The sequence below is a fragment of the Pogonomyrmex barbatus genome, unplaced genomic scaffold (assembly GCF_055798465.1).
Source record: "Pogonomyrmex barbatus isolate J1 unplaced genomic scaffold, ASM5579846v1 scaffold6, whole genome shotgun sequence".
NCBI classification, from domain to species: domain Eukaryota; kingdom Metazoa; phylum Arthropoda; class Insecta; order Hymenoptera; family Formicidae; genus Pogonomyrmex; species Pogonomyrmex barbatus.
Genome location: NW_028297160.1, coordinates 4,136,889 through 4,153,476, shown reverse-complemented (window position 1 = coordinate 4,153,476; position 16,588 = coordinate 4,136,889). Strand labels below are relative to the sequence as shown.

At 30.6% G+C, this 16,588-nt stretch overlaps 1 protein-coding gene and 1 long non-coding RNA gene across 5 annotated transcripts in view; one reads left to right on the top strand and one right to left on the bottom strand.

Annotated features, from left to right (window-relative positions):
* LOC105429016 (salivary C-type lectin 2) overlaps positions 1 to 16,588 on the bottom strand; it is a 97,295-nt gene that overhangs the window by 20,653 nt on the left and 60,054 nt on the right. The gene's annotated exons all lie outside the window — the stretch shown is intronic.
* Positions 1,794 to 7,059, top strand: LOC105429015 (uncharacterized). Of its 2 annotated transcripts, none has more exons than XR_016140617.1 (3): positions 1,794 to 2,059; positions 3,117 to 3,220; positions 3,781 to 7,059. It is a non-coding gene; the product is annotated as an uncharacterized LOC105429015 (long non-coding RNA). The 2 variants fall into 2 exon arrangements; XR_968055.3 differs by having other exon boundaries at positions 1,794 to 2,063.

The window sequence follows — 16,588 nt, the reverse complement described above, 5'->3', positions numbered from 1 at the left end:
CTATTAGTTTCAATAGATTATAAAATTTATTTAATGATATCCTAAAAATTCACTTTACTACTTCTTTCAATTCAGAATTATTTTCTTGACAATTAAAAGAAGTAATTTGAAAATTAAAAATTGACTTAAACAACATATATTAAATATAATTAACAATATTTTACGTTTAAAAAAAAGCAAGATTGTTTAGAAAAGATCTGAAATATGTCTGAAATATGTAACATGTAACACTGAAGTTTCGCTTCATCTACATTTGTAGATTATATATTTGTTGATCTCATCTGTATTTTGATGCGATGCACTGATGATTTGCATCTTTGCAAGGTGCGACGATTTCGCAGTGGTGTATTCGGTACGGTCAGATGGCGTTATCTAATTTCGGTTTTGTTTTACCGCGGCCCGCCGCAGACCGAGCACGCCGACGACGGCATTGCAGCAAAGATCGAGCTTTCCTCTTGAAACCACAATCAGGAGCACGTACAAGTGCCGCGTAATACTCTCACCATCTGGAATTCCAACGCGATAAAACAAAAAGCATCGTTTGAACGTCCAACAGCACTGGCTTTGCTAACAGCGTCGCGAGTTAATGCAATTGAAGACAGATAAAGTTGCAAGCTTTATTGGAATTTACTTTTTACGATTATCAAATCAGCTCTGTTATCATTTTTTTTACTAAATAGATAGCTGTAACGCAGCTTATTTTAATTTTGTATCTTAATCTAACATCTATTATAACTATAGTCTTCATTTTGGAAAATAGTTATACTGTAATTGTCTAAAATGAATGAATTTTACGTGCACAATTATTTGAAAAATATTTGAAAAAATTATCAAAGTAAATATTGATAAAATCAGCTGTAAATAATCTTAGCTATACAGGCATAAAAATGTAAGTAATATATATAAAGATTGCAGTATGCCAAGTATTACATCATAAACTGTAAAATAATTATAAATTCATCGATATTTCAAGACTTCTTGCTATTTCAATAACTTTTTAACGGAAATAGAATGTTGCTTTCAATCGCGACAACTTTGCGTATTAAAAAATTAAGCTCCTTTAAGCGTGACGACGTTGAAGTAAAGAGCGCGTGTCTGTCGAGATAATGCGCTGGGATATAAGTCGTTAGCCCAGGTTGCAACAAGGAAATATTGGTATAAGAGACAACGCTGAGAAACATAAGAGCTAGTAAATCTTCTTTTACGAATCATAACAATAATTAGAAATGTTCCTTCCCCATTAGAAATGTATTACAACGTAAATTATAACACGAAATTTTATATAAATTCTTAATAATAAAAGTGGAGCTGAATTAAAGAGTTTACTTTAGATAAACATAAATTTTAATAAAATTTGATTAAAATAAAGCAAAATATGTAATCTTTTTTATGTTTTTTCATTAAAATTTTTGTACCCTTCACATTTCTTTGATACTATTTAAGAGAATAGAATATTATTATTATTTACAAAAATATTATTTAAATTTTTCCTAATCAAAGCAATATAAAATAATGTATTTAATAAAAAAATATTCACCACTATAAATCTTTGTGTATTTGTATAAAATGTATTATATTCTATAAAAATATCTTTTTCAATGTTGTAATTGCTTATTTTAGACGCCACTTGTAAATAATTATTTTTCTTGTATATAGTAAAAATTTACGTACATATTCACAATTGAATTCGTAAAAAAATATAAGATTCTATCTCATCATGCTATTGGCTTCTGGTCAGAATCATTGGGAAATTAGTCTTTTCAAGCGTGACGGGCGTGTGGCAACTCTCAAGCCTTTCGTGTGAGATAAGACTTCAGGATATGCGTCGTTAGCCCGGGAGTCGATAGAGGAGGAAACATTCGCAGGAAGAATATTACGGTATAGAAGTGAGGGAGACAGAAAGAATGGCATGCGAGTTCTGTACAAGTGCAACGCCTCGTATACAGCGAGTGGAGAGAGTATCTCGTGTCGTGCTGCACTTCCGCTCCGTGAAGTAAATCATGTGCATTGCAGTGCAACGGACCACCGGCGGCTGAGCGTAACGCGAGGCGAACTACCGGCACGTAAGATTATGAAATTCGATAGAATAACGTCATTGTGCTAACTCCTTAATTACCGCACCGTAAATTGCGGACGCGGGAACATTCATACGAAACGAGCGCACGTTCCCCGTGGCACAAATAGCCTCAATGAAACTTGCTGACAACTCACAAAAAACACAAGCTGATTAATTTATTGTGGCAAAAGAACTACACGGACATTTAAAAATTTTATCTTACGTATTTGTATCTGACACTTCAAAATCATAAATTTTTATCGTCCGTTGACATTGTTAAAATAACCAGTTAGATAAAAGATACTACGAAAGTGCGCGTTGCTATTGCATAATGTTTATATGATATGTCGAAGGAAAATGAGACCAAAGAAAAGATTATTCCTTGGGGCGAATAAAGTTATATACTTGTCCAATGACTATACTTCCAAGATCAATGAACTTATTACTATGATCACGGTCAATAAACAGATTTCTAATAAAAACAAATTAAGTTTTATGAATGTACAGAGATCCCTTTTGAAATTTAAACGGAAATTCAATGAAAAGAATTATATGTAATATATATTCTTAAATTCTATTCTATTTCTTACAATTAACTAAGATATTTTATCAACTTTAAATTAAATGCAATTGCCTTTCATTTTATCAATCTCTTAAATTAAATGAAAACAGTACATAAAACTTTGCAAAATCATGATTATAAAAATATCTTTAAATAAAAAATATAAATACTAAAAATATTGGAGAATTTGTGTACAATTTCTAAAAAATGTAATACTATTCAGTTATGCGCTAAAGCCGAAAACAATGCATATTTAACAATTTCTGTTTGCGATGAGAATTGTAAAAATTATTCAAGGTTATTAAAGTTAAGTTGATTTATCTTTTGTTTATATAAGAATTTTATACATAATTTTATACATCTCATGTTTTAATGTTTTTGTTTTACTGAATAACTTTACATTTTAATAAATAAGAATATAATTAATATATATTGTTTAATTCAAACAATCGATATTTGAAAAGAAATAAATTTAATGATCAAAGTAAATTATTTCAGATTAATCGAAAGTGACGGAAGTGATGAAAGGAACGAGTTCTAGAATTGGTGAAAGTACCGAAGAAAAAGTTAAAAGAAGCAAAAATAAGTTAATTAAGGGACCGGTAAGTATAGTTTAGTCTGACGAAATGTAGTGATATTAGGACAGTGTAATGGCTTCATCGATTAGACTGAAAGTTGGTGATACTAATATTAATTAATTAATAATTATATGATAAAGACTATAACATCATTATAGTAACGATGACATGGTTGTAAGTGATTTACATAATTTAATACGTTATTATAAACGCGCAAATGTATTAAGAAGATACGAAGTATGTATCTTCTTAATGTATGTACATTTATGTACATTCAATTTTAAAAAGATTACATTAAGTAATTTGACAAGATGAAAAAGAATATTAAATACATTATATTCAAAACGAGTAAAAAACGTGTATCTACTTCTAAATCACTTTAAATCTATATTTTTTTAAATACGGAGATTACAAATGTTATAATGTTGTATTATGTAAATTTATAAAAATCTTTGTGGCATATAATCCTCATTGTTTGCATACATTATTTCGGTAACATTTCAATAATGAATCTTGACCGAATAGCAACAGTTCGTAATACTAAACGCGTGATGTGAATACATTTTGCCATGTCCACGTTTCAGACGTTTCAAAAGTGCGAGGAAAAACGTGATTTCTCATCGCTGAATCACGGAGAGATCAATTCATCCCCAGGATAACAATTGCGGCGCAGAACCACTCCGGGCCGAAATCATCGACAAGCCGTCGAAACCAGATCACATCGCGTCACATCCACACACTACTTCACTCTCCATTCTGTGAAGCCGGATTAACAACACCGGACGCCAATCGAGAAAAACAAGTCCACATACCGCTGAATTTGCCAGGAATAGCGTGCAACGATCCCACGAAGAGGACCAACAACAGGAGCAAACGTATCCTCGTGGTCATGTCGTCTTCTGGATGTCCTCACCGAAATTGCTCTAACAATCGAATCCGATCTGCCCGAAATCTTCCCGTCTGAGGACAAGACCTCATGTAATCTCGGTCGATCAATCGCGTCCTTGACGCGCGCGCGCGCACGAAATCGAGAGATCAACGATGCTGGGCCTTCAGCAGCCAGCTGGAGAATGTCGCCCAACCACGTGTACCACGCGAATTTCTCGAGGATCGCGGGAAAGAGTTACGGCGCACCGATTATACGGTAGAATGTCACGCAGATCGGCACTCGACCGCACCAAGTTCGCTTTTATTGCATCGCCTGTCCTTGTGTACAGTGCGGTCGCGTGCGTATTGGTGTACGTGAGTTTGACGAAATCTCGGTAGGGTCGCCATCGCGAATTCGGGTCGAGATCAGATACCGCTGGACACTCATTGTGTCGGTGAAAGGTAAAAGTAGATTTTGGATATAAAGTTCTTAATATATAATTCCTTTGCGAGAGAGTAATTGAAATTTGATTCTATTAATTATATTTTTATATCGTTAATTTTATCTATATATCCAGTACATCAATATTTACATATTAATGCGTAATTAAATTTTGCACAAAAATGTTATTTTAAAACAATAGTTATTAAAATTCAAGATGCTTCAAGAAAAGTCTAAAAGCGCAATATCGCTATTAATTAGAAACTTTTGCGTTACTCTTAAAAAATTAAGAAAGAAGTTTAAAATTAAAATTTTAGATATAAAATCTTTATTATGCTATAAAGACATTTCTTCATAATTAAAAATTAAGTACAAGTAACGAAATTTTAAGTAACTTTAAAGTTTCAAAATGAAATATTCAGAAAACATATAGTCACGGGTTTCTTGTTACTTTCTTTGCGAATATTTAATTGGATTCCTGCATTTTAATAGAAATTTATATTATATTAAGCAGCAAAGAAGAAAATTTTGTCTGCATTTTCGGTTAACAAGCCTTTGCGAATTATTAACTTGCTTTGTTGAATACACACTGCATGATACACCACAGGTTCGTGGCAAAGCACCTAAGTTAATTATGCATTGTGCAAAATATATCTAAGTTTATCCCTCTTCCGCTTTCCACGTATCAACACCGATGCACTGTCCTTCTTTCCGTACACATACATATGCATTATATACACATCGTCACGCACATATATGTGTGATAATGCTTAATAGAGTATGTCGACCAGAGAGTTGCAAGCAAAAGCATCCACACGCAAATAGATGAATGTGTTTTCCGTGAAAAGATGAAAGCCACGCGATGCTAACACATATGCGGATAAAAATTTCCCTTAACGTTCTAGTTTATTAATTTTACGTACTTATAACGTTATTATTTTAAATCTAATTACTAACAGAGTCAATACAATCAATTATTAATAACAATTATATTTTTATAAGTATGTACTTTAATGTGCAAGAAAAAGAACAAAACTTTTCTTGTTACATTTAATTAAGATTTATTTTATTCGCAATTTTTTTTTCTTTAAATTGAATTTATCTATTGTATTATATCACATACATAGATTTGCACGTGCACACATTTACCAACAACCTTGTACGATCTTCACCGTCCTCAAAGTCAGATGATCTAATTTCACCGTCCTCGAAGACAGATGAATCCACGAGATCATAGGATTAACTATCATAAAACAAATCCTAATTTATATTTCACTTTTTGGTTACCTTGATCAACGTAGAAATACACTAAGACTCTTAGTTAATCTTCCGAGGCAAACAACGATAAACTGAATCGCTTCAATATTCGCTTTTCATTTGGATTTCATACTGGCTGACCTTCACCAGTTACTCATACTCCACTCGAACGCGAGACGAATACTCGATCATCGTATATTGGTCCGCGTGCTCGAGAAAGGTGTCACCAATGAAGATTGTCAGAATTTGTCGGGTCCTAATAACATTCGCAAATAATCTTCACGAGAAAAAATTTTTTGTCATTCATACGCGTTAATCTTGAAAATACTAATATTTTAATAATTTTTGGTACAATTCTATAATTCAAGATAATGTAATAGTTTTATTATATCTTTCATTATAAACATTCAATTACGCGTCGCGATAAAAAGTCTTGACAAATCAACTCTCGAAAATGATAAATTTTACTTTTTAATTAAATTAACATTAGTTTAATTTTTTATATAAGTATACTTTATAAATTACTAATAAAAGATATTAAATAGTTTTCTTAAAATATATCTTGCATATAGATAACTTATAAAATTGCGCAAAACAATTTTTTTATTTATAAAACTCAATAATTAAAAAAATTTAATCATGTGAATCAATCAGAACTTGAGAAACATTGTGAATTGATTATTTCAAGAAAAAGTTTGTTGATTTAATTTTATTTTTTCCATGTGAGCGAGTCGCCTTTCACCAAATTATAAATTAGACTTATCGATTCATTCGCATTCATTGGCATTCCCCCAAAATATGCATGACGTAAACGGACTGTCGCTATCAATAGAATTTTTTGGTCTTCAGGAAAAGTTTTTCCCTTTTTCTCTCTTTTGCGTTTTTCAGATCTTTGAAAGATACTTCACGTGAGTAAAACTCTCGAGATATTGCTTGGGGATTCGGGAATCTAAAGTGGATTTTTTCCTGACCATTTGGAAGAGAGAATTTTACAGGTTGCACATTACACGCCTAACCAAAATTCCACTCTAATACCTACAATAAAAAATATAAAAAAATAATTTTTTTTTAAACGAAACGTTCAGAAAAGTTTTCTCATTTAAATGTAGATTTGAAGATAGATATCTTTTGATTTTTTTCAGCGGACGTGACGATATTATATATAAATATACATATATCTGTAAATGTCATATGTTGCAACACATATACGTTGTCATATATAATTTATCTCGATTCCCAATGTGATACGTGACCTATCCTTTTTTCTGAATAAAATTACAGTACAAATTTATATAAATCTTTGAATTTCAAATTCCTTTAAATTGTAATTTGTTTTATATTTTTTTTTTAAATATATAAAAATATATAAAAAAAATAAGCGAAAAGGATATCTTTCAATTTATGAAGAAAAATCTTTTGTATTTTTCTATTTTCTTAAAAAAGATTCTATTTTAAATCATTGCAATTCTTATTACAATTCCTTTTTCTCTGTCATATATAGTTATCCTAATTATATGTTAGATGCAAAATTGGAATATATTATTATTTTTTACCGCAGATCGCCATAAAACGTACAGTCATCTAGTACGAGGATGTCAACGATATTTTTAACCCGATTATTGCAAAGAATTTAACAGTGACATTGTTACCATCCCTGTCGCGCACGTTGAGCGGCATTACGAATTTCTTCCAGCTGAAATGACGGAAAGCAGAGGGATCTTGCTGGACTGAATTCTTGTCACAGCGGGGCCATAATTTCTCCATGATAAAAGAGACGGCAGTCAGTTTCTTCCGAGAGAAACTCACGGGAATATGGAAATATTCCTTCGACGTGGATCCGTTCTTTCTCTGTCTCTCTCATTCATTTTGCGATATATAACGCTTTTTATTCTGCTATTTATTAAAGATTGAAATAATGGTTGTTAACAGCAAAACATTGCTCTAAACAAAGAAATCAATAATGGCTGAACATTTTCGTCTTGAATGACATTTTACTCATTGGAAAAGAAATAAAAAATATTTAAAATAAAATTTCAATCAAAATGTCAAACGTGACATCTTTTACATCATTTCATTAAATAATTTTTTTCAAAAAATGCATTATTTTACCTTCCGAAAATTCAATACGTGAGTAATCCCGTAAATCAAGTTTAATAATGATTAGTGAGTTGCATTAAATTGTACTCATGATGGCAATGATCTAGATTGAAAATCTCCGAGTTGCAATAAATCTACCGTGTAAAATCAAGTGCTCCGATCTCTAATTCGTGAAGTGCAATTTACTATCCTTCGGGAGTGCATCGTCGCCACAACCATGGCATCGCCTCGATCAAAGAACGATGTCGCCAAGCGACGTTTACACACGCGATCGGTGCCGATCACGTTTCATATTGCAGTGCGAGTCGTTATAACATCATCGAAATCTACGTAGATCGACAGGAAATATACGTAGGGATCGATGTCTCGACGAATTATTCATGAGAGGAGATTTGCACCGAGATTATTCCACGACATCTGCGCGACACCGTGCCATTGAGAATCCTATTTCTGTACTTTCGATCAGAAGGGGCACCAGTCGAAGAATAAATCACGCCAACGGGAATAACGGTAAATCATTCATACGAGATGCACGCTGCAGTAGTAAAGAAATCATTAATTGGATGTGTCAACCGGCGAGGAACTACTTAACAACTGCAGACGCCACAAAGACATAAACGAGCGAACATCAAAGGTACAAATTATTGACGTATTAAAAAAATTATAGTAAGTATTGAAATGCAAAACCGATATACTAATAAATATAACGAATATGCTAATAACTATATTGCAACAATTATGCGACTTGAATATTGTACTTGAAAATTAGTATAGAAGCAGTATAGAAGCTTTTGGAGATATCAAGTTTATCTACAAATTTATTACATAGTAAAATGTTATACTTCAAGTATATATCAAGTATATATAAATGCAAATGATATTAATAATGATATTAAATAGATATACAACGAATTTATTTTAAATACATATAATTACAATGTCCCATTATCATTATAATTTTTCGAAAATATAATTTTATTTATAGCAGTTAAAAAATTGAAGTTGACTAATTTACTACAAGCTTATACCAATAATTTTAAATTTAAATTTTTCGTTTGTCATATTAGTGCTTGAAAAAGTTTAAATTATTATAGATTTGAAGTTTTTTTAAAGCTATCAATTATAAATTAATTGTTAATCAAGATCTAACTGAATTTAATACTAATCTATAACCTTTCGTAATACAGCTCTCCACAGTAACCTTTCCTATAAATCGGATTTAATAACGTCATTATTCTTTAAAAAAAAATTAAAAAAAGAACCGTTTTTTTAAAGCCTCAAACAAAGTTTGCGTAACGATCAAATACTTTAACAATCTGGTATCTCTTGAATTTTCATTATTCAGTACTTTAATGCCGCCACGTAATCGATCGTTTTCAACGAATGTGAGGCGAGAAAACCCGCAGGATTCTTTCGCAACGCGTTTTGCCGAGTGAACACACATCGCAGGAATGTAGGCCTGGGTCACGTTATCAGGATCAGGTCAACAAGGTCTGAAATACTTTCAATAGAATTCGAGGATGGTAAAAAGCACAGGAATCTCGTTTTTCTCTCTTCTAGAAAAAACGCGCGATATGAATTTTTTTCATCTGGATCGTGATAAATTTTTGCAAACATTCAAGTTATTTTTGGAAAGTATTTGATATCTAGAGACGTGCGTCTAGAGACAAACTTTTCACTTTAAATAAATTGCATTTAATTCTTTCTTTACACAAATTTAATTGGAAAATTAATTAATTAGTCAATGGAATTTTATAATAAGCAAATTTATTAAACTAAAAAATTAATATAATGTGTATTATAAACACAACAAAATTTCATAAGATATGAATGGCACGAATAAATATATCATCAAGCAACTTTTAAAAAACACTTTTAAAAAACTGTCAGTTCAAACATGCTAAAATATATTAAATATAATAGTTAATAGTTCAAGTCTAAGTTTCCATATAAAAAATCTGCAAAGAAACTTGTACAGACAGAAAAGGAGGCTATTTATTAGGAAACTTACACTTGGAGAATTCAAGATTACATCTTTGGAGCATTGTCGGCCTTAAATGCGAACTTGTCGCGTAAAGCAGGCTCTCGGTTACACGCCGACCACAACAATTGTAACCTGGGCTTTATGCACTTGCTGGATCACGCGCGCACACACGTGTAACCGAGTGCATACATGGCACGCGTCACGTGCAGAAGCATGCGCGAGGCACGTCTGTACGTGAGGCAAGGAGGTACGACCGTAGAAAATGAAAGTTGAGATTCCACGGCGTGTAGTTTCGTAACCAGGGTCACGCTTAGAAAGGCGACTTTCAGTATTTAAACTCCTAATATTGATCGCAACTTCGAAATGGATTTACGTTAAGTACGATCGAGCCCTTATTATGGAATTTTATAACTTTAGACAAATATTTTTTTCAAATATACTTGTTGTACTTACATATTAATCAGTATTACTATAGTAAAATTATAACTATTATAAAAGCAGTTGAACAATAGCTACACTATTGAAATAAATGATTAAAAACATAAAGTTTTTAGTAATTTTTAAATGTTGGTATAAAATTTATCTAATTATATTCTTGCACTCTATTTATTTTTATTTTAAGATAATTATTTGAAAGATTTTATTTTACAAAAAATATTAAATTGTTTCGTTATAAAATTATTTTCTAATTGAAAACAATAATTTAAAACTGTAAATAAATATTATAATACTAAAAAGTTATTAACGACAGAAATAAGCTTAATAGGAAATTTATATTTAGAAAATAGAATAAGATATTATTGCAAAATATAATTCTTTCGAAATAGACTTGTAAATTAAAAAGAATAATTTTGATATAATTGGAAAGAAGAGAAAAGAAGGAAAAGACATATTTCCTAAATTAAAATTTATTATATACTCATTTAAGGTTAGCCAAATTAATTAAACAATTTTATTAGTAAGTATCACAAAAAAATACCATTTAAATTAACTGAAAAGTTTGAGAAGTTTATGTGATATATGTAAGCATATATTCATGTATTAGATGCATAGTGATAACGATTGGAAAATGAACGACAACGTCATGTTATTAAATTGCGTGGGAATTATTCAGCTGATATATGAATAATTTACTTTTTTTCAATTATTTAATCAAATCGGCTTATTAAAAGTTATAATGAAACCAATAATAGGACAGATCCTTATTCTGTATATTGCATTTGTATTAAAAACATTTATTATATCTAATTTAATAAAAAGACAATCAACGTAATAAAGAGAATTAATTTTCCAGAATTTGCAATTAAAATAGAGAAAAGCATGTAAAAATATGCGACTGATAATAAAAATATTAAAAAATTAGAAGTGATAAAATTCTTAAAGCAATATTATTACAAAATTTTCTGATTTTATAATTTAAAAATTAATTTTTCTACACTGTTACAATTAACTGAAACATCTCCCATAAATGTAATAATTGATTTTATTTTTATGATACTTTACTTCTACTTAAATAATTTACATAGAAAAATTTTAATCGTTCTTTCTTATTATTTCTTTGTTTGAAATTTGTTTAACTATAATAATATTGAGAATTAGTTTGAGAAAGCAGTAATCTGTCAGTCTAAACGCCAACCTGTCATCCGCAAGCTGCCCTCGTGCGCTCAAAGCATCGGCTTTCTAACGGCCGCTTCGAATGATATAAAATCGGGAATCAATTCCCGTGCCGTTTTCAGCATAGAAACGATGGTGTTCTCAGCATTATCGGCATTTTCAAGAGAAACCGCATGTTATTGGATCCGCTAATTACCTGTCGTCTATCGTGGACGCCTTTGAGGGATTCTACATGCCTTATTTTATTTATTAAAGTAAAAATTGATACATTCGCATCATTAAATTAAGTATACATGGATATATTGCAAATATTTTAAAAAATTGAGTATGATTTATGAAGAAATTGTATCTCTTCTCTGTTTCCATGTTGACAATATAAAATAATACATTATCCACACGATTATTGAAACAAAATTTCTAGATTTAAAATTCTAAATTTTAAGTCTACACAAATTTTTGATATTTAAAAGGTCTATAAATATTTTTGGTTATCTTAAAAAAATATCTAGAAAATATATAGAGAACATTGTGAATATAGAAAGTGATCGTAAGTATTTTTATAAATAACATTCATAATTATTCTAAAAATATTTCAAATTAGTAATTTACATTCCACGAAATGGAGAAATACCAGCAACAGTTTCTCATTTAATAAGACAATATTACTACTTTCTCCAGCGCCTCGGCCTTGGCAAAGTAAACTGGATTCGCTTCACGATACATTTCTCTCGATTTACTCTCGATTTATCATTATCACAGTCGGTGGTTAGTCAGTTACAGTCAAGTTTAGCTTAATATAAACTGTTGATGTTATATGATAGCGAATATGTGACTTCCATAGAAAATTTGATGTTAAAACTGACACATAAATTAAATCAATTTATTTCGTATAATATTGATACACTATTTAAGCATATAAAAATAGAAATCAAGGATAACTTATTAATTATTCATGCATATTAATTACCGCACACTTTTGCATAATAGAATCCTCTAGCGAAAAGATATTTTGCGAAGCTTGCTTTTCTCTCGAATATTAAAGTATTTTTTTATATCTTCGTTAAATATCATACAGAATCAGAAAAAGAAACCTTGAATAAATCTGTACACAAAACTTATTTCATCAATTATAACATGTAAATTTATTAAGATTAAATTACTTTCTTTAATTAAGCAAAAGTTATTTAGCAATAAAATGCGTTTCAACTTAACGAATTTACCCGCGAATAAATTGGTTGAATGACTGATAGAATTTTCTTTAAATTAAATCGATTATATGGTTTACCGCATCGCTCTACTCCGCCTACAATTTAATTCCGATTCTTTGCCACTCTATTGATTGTTTGTTTAGCCAAAATTGGTTTACAAACCACCTAAAAGCATCATAGTAAGCGTGATATTTCCATGAATAAAAAATATGCAATATTTTGAATTGTGTTATACGAATCATTTTGCAACGTTTACACACTTGCTAATAATTAGTAGAGAACTTTTTAATAACATTTTACAGTTGAGTCTATAAACCACTACGTTAAGGTAATCAAACATGATTTCCGGCTTTGTTTATTATCCCTTGTAATAAATAATCACAATAGTAATCTATAGAATCTATCTATAATATTTTCGAATAATATGGCGCTCGCAACCTTATTTCATAATCTCTCAATAAAACATTTAATTTTGCCGAGCACGCGCTACACATTTGTGTAATTTACAGCCGTAAATCGATTTACGATCATGTATTTTAAGGCAATCCAATCTATTTTTAAAGCAATTTTAATTTATCGGGCGCGTTGGCGCGCGAAATCATCTCCTATAAATCACGTAACTGATTTACACTCCAAAATTCCTCACAAATCGGCGGATTGATCGAATTTCGGTGGCGATATTAAATCGATTACACGCTCTGCCGCAACACCACGGCTGGTTCATGGAGGAGGGCAAACGCGAAGTATCCCCAGCAGGCATCTTCCTCGTACAAAGCGAGGATAATTCCAGCCCTTTCCCTGGTCTTTCCAGCGCGTACGACGGACAAACTGAATGGGAAAGTGAGCCGACTGAATCTTCAGTCGGCAAGCCGGGAAAACTTGATCGCACTTAGGCGGGCCTTCGAGTCGCGCAGCCGGAAACGATCGCGTAATAATGCCTCGTTTTGTCTCCAAGTGCTTATCAGCCTCAGCCAGATCTCCAACTTGGAACTTACCTGAAAGCACTCACAGTGCATTTTGCATTGCCTTGACGAGTATGTAATAACGGCTCAACTGCCGTTAACTGGGACATATGAGCGAGTTTCCCCAACTCCGTAAAGAATACGGAGAAAAGAAGTGGAAGAAAACAAGCATGTTTTTCGTCGTTAAATAAGAATAAAAAAAGAATCGTTAGAAGGGACCAACAAACTACGGAGAAAATATGCATATATAAAAAGCTTTGACGATACATATAACACTATAATTAAAAGAAGCAATGGATCTTTGACGTATAATTTGACGTATATTATGATGATTATTTTTACTAACATTTTTTTAATGATTTTCATAAACGATGTATCTGTCAAACAAGTTAATTGTAATTGTTTGGTGGAATTGATCATTAATTATTTCCTTAGCCTGCGTCTCGAGACAATTTACAGGAAGGACTTCTGGCAAGGACGGTCGGCCTGAGATCAGAATGCTAATGCGAGTCCCGCGAACCTTACGTTTGTCGACATTCACGCTAGATTATCGTTTGCGAGCACTCCTGACGACGCCTCCGTCGAGTAGTTGTATAACAGTCGCATTATGTTGTGCAGGAGACGGCCGGTGAGAGTGTATGCGCCAGATACTTGGCGTATTCGCGCAAGAAGCGTAATTAAGACCAGGCCCAAGTTCTCCTGTCTCCATTTTGCCATCTGTCGACGGCGAAATCAGACTCGTGACTAAAGGCATGCTAGTTAATGCGACAAGTTGTAAGTTACATCGCCTAATACACTGTTGGATCTCCTCGTAAATCCCTCGTCTGCGTCTGCTTAATTAAGTTGGATATCTTATCGATATCTTGAAGCAGCCTATACTTAACGTAAACTTATTCATACGTCTTTGCTTTAAATTTTTATATTGGAGGAAAAAATTCTTTTCAAAATAATAATTAAAAATAAATATAAAAGTTGTTGTTTTTTATATTTAATATTACTCGAATAAATAGAATATTTTATGTATCATATAACGCTTCAATAAATTTTGAAAAATTAACTCTAAATAATGTAAATTATCTCAAAGTTTTAAGAAATAATATACGTATCAAATTTTTAAAAAATTTATTTTACGAATTTTAGTTTTGGTGATATAAGAACCGAAAGTATTTAAATATCAAGAATCCTGTGAAAATTTATACCGTTACTCGTGTCTTGAATTATTCGATTACGTAAATGCATATTCTATTACAAACTGTACATCACGCAAAACCACACAGCCACCTAACTTGATTAATTAGTATTTATACGAACGAACTTCTATTTCAGGAAATTGTATAAACTGATTAAAAGTTTAAAATAGCTATGGTTAGGAAACAAACAAATGTTTCATTGAAGAATGGCAAGTTGAACAAACAAATCATCACCTATTTTTTATCCTAATTTTTTTATTTTGTAATAAAAGGTGCCCAATTTTTATCAAAAGTATCATATTATAACTTTTTTCATTTTGTTTTAATATTATATTTTACCGATACAGGATGCTATATATTTCTAAAATCTTGTATAATTTTATTTAAAAAACAAGTATTATATGTATGTTAATAATATTATTATTAACATATAAACAATAGATTTTAATTATATTTAAAAAATAATAAATAAATAGTCCTGTAATTTTTTAATAACTTTTTAATATCACTTTTTATCTCTTTCATATTAATTTCATTGCCGAATAACATTTTATAAAAATGTCAGGATAATTTGATCTTCACGGAAGAGAAATAAGGTGGAAGTGAAAGTCAATTTAACTTGATATCATCTGATTGCAGCTTCGGATGCTCATCGAAGTGTGAATGTAAAGTAGTAGAAAATGTTTGCAGAAATTCTATTTGCAAAGAGAAATGGTCTGATTACAAATCTATTCTATTGCACGCAACATGTAATATAAGATACTATCATGTTTACCTTTCTTTAGTAGAATATATAAAGAAAGAAAATGTATGCAATTCAATTCTATTTCGATTCTTCTTTATTACTTGACGTACATCAATAATAATTTACTTGCACAGGTTTAGCACAGGTAATATAAAAATGTGTTATTTTTCATATAATTCTACTTTTATATATATATATATATATATATATATATATATATATATATATATATATAATATACATATATTCCTTTGAATATAGCAAGAAATATATTAATTTATGTTTATTTTACAATGCAAAATAATGCAGAAATATGTTTTATTCTAGACATTTATTGAATCAAATATTTAAAAGCTTTTAGTGAAAAATGTCAAAATCAGTAAATTCATAAATATAAAAAAAATCAATTATTTAACATTAACAAAAAACAAATTTTATAAAAATCTGTGGGATTTATAAAATAACAATATGTACGTTTTTTTTTTCTTTTAAAAGTAAGCTTTCAAAATTATTACGTTAAAATTTAAAATTTTTTTAAATTTATAAATTTTTAACGTATTTTTTAAGCTCAGAATAATAAAATATTCGAATATTATAGAATATTTCCTTTATTTAACAGATGTACCATTATATGTTTGATATATTTCGGTTTTCCAATATTTTGATGTATTTCACTCTCTGTATACGTAGCGGTGTTTTCAGCGCGGATCTATAATTAATCAAAAATAAACCGCATTAGTGAAACAGTTTGGAAGCAGTACACTGCGTTGAGTTTTAAATATTTACCTGCCACAAATTTGTATGAAACGTACAAGCTTGCCTTTACAAAATCGAGTTTACAAATTGCATCGGAAAACGAAGTAATGCGCGAAATGCTTCATCGATTCACACAAACTTCTCGATACACAGTCGAGTGATTTCTAATACACTAATAATCATATAAACATAGTGACATTTTGCTAATCAACGGGAAATAAACGACCAATGTATGCGAGTAAACGCAACTTTATAGATCGTCAAGTTAAA